Raw genomic sequence first — 10,183 nt, forward strand, 5'->3', positions numbered from 1 at the left:
CTTAGAACAAAGAAGAGATGACAAAGAATAGCTGGTATTGAGCAGCCGAGAAGTATGTTCTGAATAATTCTTTCCCAACCTGCTAGTGGGGATTAAACTCTACTGCCACATCACACTTTACTCCACCCTCTTCCATAGAAAAGACTTTGTTGGGCGAGATAATGCCTTCAACCTAAAAGCCTCATTAAATTAGCAATTATTCCAGATCAAAGCCTTGGGTAGATGCCACTGGCCTTAACTCTTCAACAAATTCCATTGTGATGGTCAGTGTGAGCCCTTGAACATAGCTTTGTAAATTTCCAAGTATGTCGTCTAGGCTCCTTTAACTCTGGGCCCCATGAGAAGATCAAGCAATTACGACCCTTCTGGCCTTTATTTTCCCCTAAGATCATTATTGGAAGTTATTAGTCAAAACTTACAATATAAGTGAAGACAAAATAGGCACAATTTTTAGAAACTATGAAAGGAGTATGTTTTTTCTCTAAGATAAAGTTGAATAAGACGTGTTTGAATAAGAAGGAAACTGAAGAGGTGAGAAAAAGTAAGTTGGAAGAAATTGTGTTCTTCACGGTCACAAATAAATGAGACGTGGAGATGGAATTAGAATTGGGATCTACTTGTTCTAATAGACATCGTACCTAAAATTCCTTCCATTTTATTGATTTCCAGATTGAGAAGCATTTTAGTAGGGATAAGTACTAACAGAAATATGGCTTAAAGTTGGTAGTATCCTACTGCAAAAGGCCATTCAAATTTGTAAACAAAAACAGACATTCCGGTAGGTATTTTTATATATTATTTTGCATATGAGACAGGAAGCAGACAAAAGAAGACTGTTAACAGTAGAGATTGTGGAGCAGGACATTTGTTCATTTCACAAATACTGACTGCCCTTAGTATGGGCCATGAACCACTCTGGGCGCTGAGGACACAGCGTTAAATAAAACAGACAAGAAACTCCTGTCTTCAGAGGCTTTAGGTGGTAAGGGCTAAGAAAAAAGAAGTATAAGGAGGCTGGTGAGTTCTGTGATAGCAGGGGAAGGAGTCAATTTTAAGTGGGAGAGTCAGGGAAACACTCCCTGAGGTGACTGTATTGGTTGTCTACTGCTCCACAGAAAATTAGCCCTTAACTTTGCATCTTAAAACAACAAACATTTATTATCTCATAGTTTCTGTGGGTCAGGAATTTGAGAGCAGGTTAGTTGTGTGGCTCTGACTCAGGGTCTCTCATAAAGCTGCTGTCAGCTGGGGCTGCAGGCAACTGAGGCTGGCCTGGGGCTGAAGAATCTACAGTTTGGCAAGCCTTGGTACCTTTCTACGTGGATGGCTCTATGTGCTTCTGAGGGCCCTCACAACCCAGCAGTTAGCTCACCCCAGAGCAAGTGATGAAGAAGAGAACCTCATCTCAAAAGTGACAGACCACTCCTTCTGCTGCATGCTCTTGGTCACACAGATATAACCCGGGCCACTGTGGGAGATTACTACAGCATGACTACCAGGGGGCCAGTATCACTGGGGGCCTCCTTGGAGGCTGGCTACATTGATATTGAATAAATAGCTGAAAGAGATGAGTTCAACATCACAGAACTTAAGACAAACAACTTAACTTTTATAAATTTTCATTTTCTCATCAAAACACCAGAAAGTTTTTAACTATCTACACCATCATCGTGTTGAGAAGCCTTAGATGTCAAAAATTTCTTTGGCTCAGTGCCTGGCATTTCATAAATGAGCAACACATGTCAGGCTATTATCATTAGTGTGGATGTGGTTGTCATCCTCCTCCTCATTTTACAGATGAGAAAACTAAGGCTTCAAGATTTAAATCCTCACTGATGGTCATGCCCCTGAAACGGAAGATCATCATATTCAAGCCTTCTGAATCCAATAGCTTCTTTTTTTATTTTACTGTGCGGCCTCATAGATACCATGGGAAGGATGGATAAAAGAGTTGAAGGTTATTCCAAAGCAGGAATAAGAAAATTAAAATTATATGAGGAAAGAAAGGCAAAAAGACTCAAAACCTACTCCACTGGCAATTACCAAACAGGGCTAATCAGGAGTGCTTTTTGGCTTAATGTAATAGAAAACCCAACTCTCCATGGCTTACCCAAGAAGTATGAATGTCGGTAATTGCTAGCTTTCATTCTCACAGTTACCTTTTGTCCTTTTGTCTTCATGCTTGTTGCTTCATAGTTACAAGATGACTGCTGTAGCTTCTGGCATCACATTGACAATTCAGGAAGAGAGGAGGGTGGTACGCACAAGTTCTGCTTTCCAAGGTGCCTCAGCTGACGTTCATTTACACCTAATCAGCAAGAACTGTATCGATGACTCCCCTAGTACATGGGTAGGTGGCAAAGGCATGGCTTCAACCAATCACGATTCACCGCTAAGCCTAGTCACGTTACTGCCCAAGTAAAATTTGGATTCTGTTTTTGGAAAAAAGGCAAGTCTTTGTCTACTGTAGGCAACTGATAGGTTCATCCACAGTCAAGTGGATTCCCCAAGAGAAAAGCACCCACCAGCATGGTTGTTTGTTCCCACTTCTCAGGTGAAATCTATGTAAATACTCTCTGTAGCTTTTTTTTAAAATTAATTAATTTATTTATTTTTGGCCGTGTTGGGTCTTCGTTGCTGCCCGTGGTCTTTCTCTAGTTGTGGCGAGCGGAGGCTACTCTTCATTGTGGTGCGCAGAGTCCTCATTGCAGTGGCTTCTCTTGGTGCGGAGCACGGGCTCTAGGCGTGCGGGCTTCAGTAGTCATGGTGCATGGGCTCAGTAGCTCAGCAGCATGTGAGATCTTCCCAGACCAGGGATCAAACCCGTGCCCCCTGCATTGGCAGGTGGATTCTTAACCACTGCGCCACCAGGGAAGTCCAATTCTGTAGCTTCTATGTCAGAGATACAAAAACTGCAGAAGAGCCGCTGGGCAAATGGCTCCTTGGAAGCACCTAACCTTGTTTATAGCATCTCTCAGAGGCAGGTGAAACAAATCTGGCTTCAACTTACTGAAGTCTCTTAAAGGGCACCAACCAATAACACCCCTTGGCGATTCAGCCAGACTACACTGTCACTGCCGAACACACTTCTACCCTTCCTGCCCTCACCACAGGTCTGCACTGCCCAGTGTCTCCTTCCGTGGTAATTCAGGATACTGCTTCTTGCACCTGGTAGGTAGCAACAAATATTCTCACAATTCCAAATCACAGACGTTATGCACATCAACCTTTAGCATACAACAAATCTCTGTTTTCATTATTTTTCATATTTGATGATTTTATTTAACCATTCTCCATTCATTGTAGGGTCACAGAGCCCCCAGAGGTATATTCTACAATGGAAAAGTTTCCAAAAGCTCACAGAAGTACAAGACAGACTTGAAAAACAATAAACCTCCTCAGATAATCTAGTGAAAGCACAATGCAGGACTTTTTAATTCAGGGAAAGCAGATGCTTTAAGAAAATTCTCCATACCACTGAAGGCATGAGGTGCTGCAGTGTATCAGAAAGAACAGAGAGTATCAGAATTCGTAAGCTCCAAGCCCTGTGTGTCTAGCTAGAAGCCCTGAGGTGTGAAGCAAGTTACCTGTGCTGAGGCTGGGATATTTTCTGCCAACAACACAGGTTGGGGTGGTGGATCTGGGGTTGACCCCCAAAAATGGTATTTTGTGTGGAAGTACTTTCTGAATAGCTACATTTTATTATGTGACAAGTTTGTGGCAGACGTTACGCAAACTTTATTCTCATCTCATTTGAGCCCAATCTACAAGGTAGATGCTGTTATTACAACTTTAGAGTTGAGAAAATTTGGGATCAGAAGAGCTAAAGGGACAGTCTTGATGACACAGACAGAAAATCATAGAGCTTGGATTCAAATTTGGATCTATATGGCTCTTTCCACCACAGGATTATTATTATTAATTAATTTATTTATTTATTTTTGGGTGACTTGGGTCTTCGTTGCTGCACACAGGCCTTCTCTAGTTGCGGTGAGCGCGGACTACATTTCGTTGCAGTGCGTGGGCTTCTCATTGCGGTGGCTTCTCTTATTGCGGAGCACAGGCTCTAGGCGTATGGGCTTCAGTAGTTGTGGCACGCAGGCTTCAGCAGTTGTGGCTCACGGGCTCTACGAGCGCAGGCTCAGTAGTTGTGGCGCACGGGCTTAGCTGCTCCGCAGCATGTGGGATATTCCCAGACCGCGGCTCAAACCCGTGTCCCCTGCATTGGCAGGCGGACTCCCAATCACTGTGCCACCAGGGAAGCCTAGGATTATTTTTATTTAGAGTTTCTCGCACGAGCATGCTCACATGCGCACACACACACACACACACACACACAAATTCACTGCCTATAGTGTGTTCTCTAGCGCTGTCTACTTTCCAAAACATCTCACCATCCTTCACATCTGCCCAAGGTAATATTTTAGAATCTTTAAACAAAACTTAACAACTTACTCTAGTACCCTGTCTTCCCCCAACATATCTGTTATTTTTCAAACACACACACGTGTGCACATACATATATAAAACACAAGCCATTTTATTTTGTTTTACAAGTGATTTTTTATTATTCTTTTTATTTATTTATTTATTTATGGCTGCCTTGGGTCTTCGTTGCTGCGCGCAGACTTTCTCTAGTTGCAGCGAGCAGGGGCTACTCTTCGTTGCGGTACGCGAGTTTCTCATTGCAGTGGCTTCTCTTGTTGCAGAGCACGGGCTCTAGGCACATAGGCTTCAGTAGTTGCAGCACGTGGGCTCACTAGTTGTGGCGTGCAGGCTCTAGGGTACACGGGCTTCAGTAGTTGTGGCGCACGGGCTCAGGAGTTGTAGCTTGCAGGCTCTAGAGTGCAGGCTCAGTAGTTGTGGCACATGGGCTTAGTTGCTCGCGGCATGTGGGATCTTCCTGGACCAGGGCTCGAACCCATGTCTCCCTCATTGGCAGGCGGATTCTTTTTTTTGAAGATGTTGGGGGTAAGAGTTTATTAATTTATTTTTATTTTTGCTGTGTTGGGTCTTCGTTTCTGTGCGAGGGCTTTCTCTAGTTGTGGCAAGTGGGGGCCACTCTTCATCGCGGTGCGCGGGCCTCTCACTATCGCGGCCTCTCTTGTTGCAGAGCACAGGCTCCAGACGCGCAGGCTCAGTAGTTGTGACTCACGGGCCTAGTTGCTCCATGGCATGTGGGATCCTCCCAGACCAGGGCTCGAACCCGTGTCCCCTGCATTAGCAGGCAGATTCTCAACCACTGCACCACCAGGGAAGCCCTGGCAGGTGGATTCGTAACCACTGTGCCTCCAGGGAAGCCTACACAAGCCATTTTAGATCTTACAGTTTGGGGTGAATTATCGGAAGATGAATAAAATGACTGATACTGATTAAATTGAAAAATATGAAAGGAATAAAATTGCTGAAGCTACAAAACTTTTAAAAGCCAATAATCTTCTAACAGAGAGGCTTATTGACATTTTGGCTAGATATGGAAAATCAAAGAGATTGGAATTATGAGGAGAAAATTATTCTGCCTTTTATAAAGGAGAGGAAGGAGGGGGAAAAAAGAGCAGCATAAGCTAGGGAAGTAATTATAGCAGGATACATTTCATTTCAGAAAAAGTTCTTTGATAACCAGAAAACACCACATTTTAAAGTTAAGGATTTAATACTCCTAAGTCCATTACAGATAGACTCTTTACCATGCTGGAAATAATTAAAAAGCAGAGGCATGCCATTGACCACTTTATGGCTTCTTTGATTTCTCCAGGCTGTTTGAAGAGTTGAATTCTGGAAAGGATTTGAAAACTGGGCATACCAACCCTGACCAGCTAATTGCCAATGAAGAAGAATGAATTACTCTGCAATTATATTAAAGGTGAAAGAGGTCCGAAGGAAAAATTCTAACAAAAAAATGGACTGACTTGGGATAAAAGCTTGATTGGTAACAGCCATGACTATTAAGATGTTGAGCCTGAGTTCAAAGGAAGGACAAGATCAACTTTATGTCTGACAGTCTTAAGACAAGGTCACCACCTTCTACCAAGTATATGCCAACTTATTCAGATATGTCATTCCATGTCACACATCAGATTTGTTTACCATGACTTGTTCCTGGATTTGCCCTTAAGGTTTTGCATCCAGGTCATTAGTTTGACCATTGTCAAGTTACAGACAAATTTATGACAGAGGAGCACAGATAGACTCATTCTTCTGGACTTACAGGTGGTTAGTCACCTTATGGAACTCATTAATCCCAAAAGCTGATAGAGCTTGAAAACAGAGACAGATTGCAAGCAGGTTTTGATAATTCTTGGATGACAGATCATAATGGGTCCTGAAGAAAAAAGAGGCCCAACAATTACCTTTTGAGCATCTAATAGGGTTGCCACATAAAATACAGGACACCCAATTACATTTGAGTTTCAGAAAAACAGTGAACAGTATTTTAGTGTAAGTATATCCTATGCAGTATTTGATATATACTTTAAAACGTATTGTTTATCTGAAATTCAAATGTAACTGACCATCCTAGTTTGTTTTGCTTTTTCTTTTGCTTGTTTGCTTGCTTGCTTACTTGCTTGTTTTTGCTAAGTCTGGCAACCTTAGTCTCTATTAGTGTAGGGTCCAATCTTACATAGTAAGTTAAGGAAAAATTGCCTGTCTTAAAAACTATCACAAAAAACCATTTAAATCGGTCAAAGTCTACTCTACTTGATATTCTATCATTGTACTATCTCTCAGTGATTCCAAAACAGACCATTTTCCCTCAACATTGGAAAGTTCTCAGTTGAACACCAAATGAAGTCTGGGTTGTGTTTATGGGCCATGCTGTATAAAAAAATATACTGTCTGACTTTTTAAATTAATGTTTATCAAAACAGTATCAGTGCATGGTTTTAAATGCAAAAGAGTACACTTAATTTAATGACATAATGAAAAATTACATTCCTCTGCCTAACCTCTCTGCATACTTCAGACCAACTCTCCACAGCCAACACTCAGCTCTTCTAAATGTTTTCCTTAATATTTACTTCCATGTTTATAAATAATAGACCTATACTATTCTTTCTCAACTTCCACATTTTAGACATTATCTACACATTTTATGATGCTTCTGAGCCAACCTGTATTTTACGAATATTCCTTCTTTTTTGGACAAGCCTTCATAGTCCTTGGAGTCAATCATTGCCTTGGGTTTGTTTACCTGTTTTTGCCTGGTTTTCTAAGTGAGCTTTGTTCATATTTTTCAAATGGTTCAACATCTCTGCCACACACCTGTGAATAATATTTTCCATTTACCCAAACACATCAGTTCCATTTTCTTTCTTCCCTAAAGATCTCCCTCCCAGAGCTTTCCACCCACTTTACTCCATTCCGGACCTTCATTTCTCAGCCTGCTACTCAACTGTTATTCTAGGTCTTTTCCTTTGCAAGTCTCCTGTGTTGGAGTGCGCATTCCTGAATTCCATGTGTTTTTTTTTTGTTGTTTTCTAACCAATTGTTTATAGGAGTACACCCTCCAGAATTTTCCCCGGGAAGGCTATCTGAGAATATTTTGAGTCTTTGCAAGCATGACAGTGTCCTTTCTCCAGAAAATAAATATCCTGTCTCTTGTCAGGGGTGCATAGGAAAGGGTAGTCTACTGTCTGGGCAGAGTGGAACAGGGAATCTGGGCTCTAATAGCTCCATATTATTTTCTTTTTTAACCAAACTCTGTTTCTTCAGCCCCATTCATTGCCCTGCTCTTGGTAATAGCTTTTTTGAATACAGAGTAAAAGGAAAAAAAAAAGATGTTACTAATTTTAGGGCTCAGTGTGTACCAGACCCTTTAGCTAATTTTAAAAAGTTCTAACATTTGTGCCTGTCATCAACCAAATCATATCCTCAAATATTGTTTTAATGATGATAAGAATGACTCAAAAGGTCCTACCCTATATGATATGAAAAGGGAGAGATAGCATTTGCTAACAGTCTATCAAAGCTGTATTGAAGAATTCGAGAACAGGTATGAGGTGAGGATACAATAATAAATAGAATTAAGAAACCCCTAAATGACTAGGGATGCAATACTAGTTGGTAAATAATATTGGTACTGGACTATAGCTAAGGGCAATAAAGGCTAGTATGTGGGAAGGATGGAGGCTACCATGCTCAGGACTCCAGTGATTAAGAACAGGGATCCACATTGAAGTCCCAGCTTACATATCTTCTCACAAACTCTGTTCCAGTTTCTAGCTCATGCTGAATTCTCCATCACTACTCTGAATCTCTCCCTTCTTGTGCTTTTCTGGACAGTATGAGGCCACGTTGAATACCATCCCAGTGCCTTCACTCCACAAAGTACGTCAGACAAAAGATAATATAGTATATGAACTCCTCTATAGATGGTTTAGAAAAGAGTGATGGGGCAGAGTCAGGGAAGGCAGCATTCACAACATTTTTGTAGTGACAGTCACTAAGGATTGGATTTCGGCCATCATTTTTTTAAATCCCTCTGTAACTGCCACTGGCTCTTAGTTTGTCTCTAGCTAATTTGCTAGCTAGCTCTCTTTCCTCCAGAGCCCCTCTGCCTCTTTCCACAGTGGCTCCTCAGAGCTCTCACATTCTTTTTCTTTTTTTTAAATGAGTGGAATTTAATTCTCTTTGTTTCAATTTTTCTACCTTCAGGACTTGTACAGAGACCACCATTTTGTTGACAAATAGCCGATGAATGTATTTTGCTAAGCAAAAGGTTATCTGATCCAGAAAGAAATGTTGCCACCTCTTAAAGAGACAGACGTGGCTGTGTATTATTAGTAAAGAACACTTTTGTTTTGCTCACACCTTCTTACAGTTATATAGTATGATTACATTTTTATAAATGCATACGTGTGTATGCACGTACACATACATACTTCATATACATAAATACATGTGCATATTGTACACACAACTTTAGATACGTGTATAGAGAGAGAGAGGAAAAGAGAAATTTGTAATTATATTTACCAAAAACCCTTAATAAAGGGCCAGTGAAATTCTCTCTAGAAAGTGCTGTTAAAGAAGGGCATTGGACAGTGTGCTCCGAGGTCCCGCGGATCTGTCTTTTGTTTCAACAGCGTTTGGACAGAACAGACCCAGGGACACCCCTTGCTCCTGCCTCCCACCACCCTCCAACCTTTTTTCCAGTCACAGCCTTTGGAATCAGCCACTCCGCTATCCTCGCTCACAGGGACCAGCCAACACCATTTTTTGGAGCTTAACTCCTCATTACCGATCAGCCACAAGCTCCCGGATTCCTCAGAATCACTCCACCGAGGTGGAGGCCAACACCTGGCCAACATGCATCTGCGAGCCTCCTACACCTACCTCGCTCTGGGCTTCTATTTCGACGATGTTGCTCTGGAGAGCGTGGGCCACTTTTCCGGGAACTGGCCGAGGAGAAGCACGAGGGCGCCGAGCGTCTTGAAAATGCAAACCCAGTGCGGCGGCCGCCCTCTCTTCCAGGAAGAGCAGAAGCCTCCCCAATATGAGTGGGGTAAAACCCAAGACGCTGTCAGAGCCGCCGTGCTAGCGGAGAAGAACCTGAACCAGACCCTTGAGGACCTGCCTGCCCCGGGCTGTGCCCCCGCAGACCCCTGCCTCTGTGACTTCCGGGAGAGCCACTTCCGGGAGAAGCAGGTGAAACTCATCAAGAAGATGGGCGACCACGTGACTAACCTCCGCAGGCCGGCTGGCCCCCAGGCTGGGCTGGGCTGGGCTGGGCGAATATCTCTTTGAGAGGCTCACTCTCCAGAACCACCAGGAGCCTCCGGAGCCCAGCAGGCTTTGAGGAGCCCCGCTCTGCAGCCACTAGGCAGCTTTTTAACCACCCTGGAGCCCTGTCCCAAGATGTGGACCAAATGGAAACAATAAAGCTTTTTGCAGAAAAAAAAAATAGAGCTTTGGTTTTCTGCATTTTTACAGGGATGTATTACTCAAATAATGAGAAAATGAAAGTGAAATTATCTCCATTTAGAAAAGTAAATTGAGTATGTGTCAGATGAGAAATAAACATGAGAACTCTAAATAGAACCACAGAGAATGTTTTTAAAAAAGAAAGAAAAAAAGACATTTATAATAGAGAGGGAGGGAAGTCATGATCTGAAAAAAACAGAGGATGACACATCTTATGTCACATTCCCATAATAGCAATACAGAGGTCCTAAGTGTATTT

General features: G+C 42.3%; 1 pseudogene; it reads left to right on the forward strand.

Annotated features, from left to right (window-relative positions):
- The first annotated feature begins 9,309 nt into the window (after positions 1-9,309).
- Positions 9,310-9,747, forward strand: LOC111174152 (ferritin light chain pseudogene; annotated as a pseudogene).
- The last annotated feature ends 436 nt before the right edge of the window (positions 9,748-10,183 follow it).

Source organism: Delphinapterus leucas, chromosome 10 (genome assembly GCF_059928025.1).
Source record: "Delphinapterus leucas isolate spDelLeu-1000000601 "Yukka" chromosome 10, BTC_Dleu_Yukka2, whole genome shotgun sequence".
In the NCBI taxonomy this organism is placed as follows: domain Eukaryota; kingdom Metazoa; phylum Chordata; class Mammalia; order Artiodactyla; family Monodontidae; genus Delphinapterus; species Delphinapterus leucas.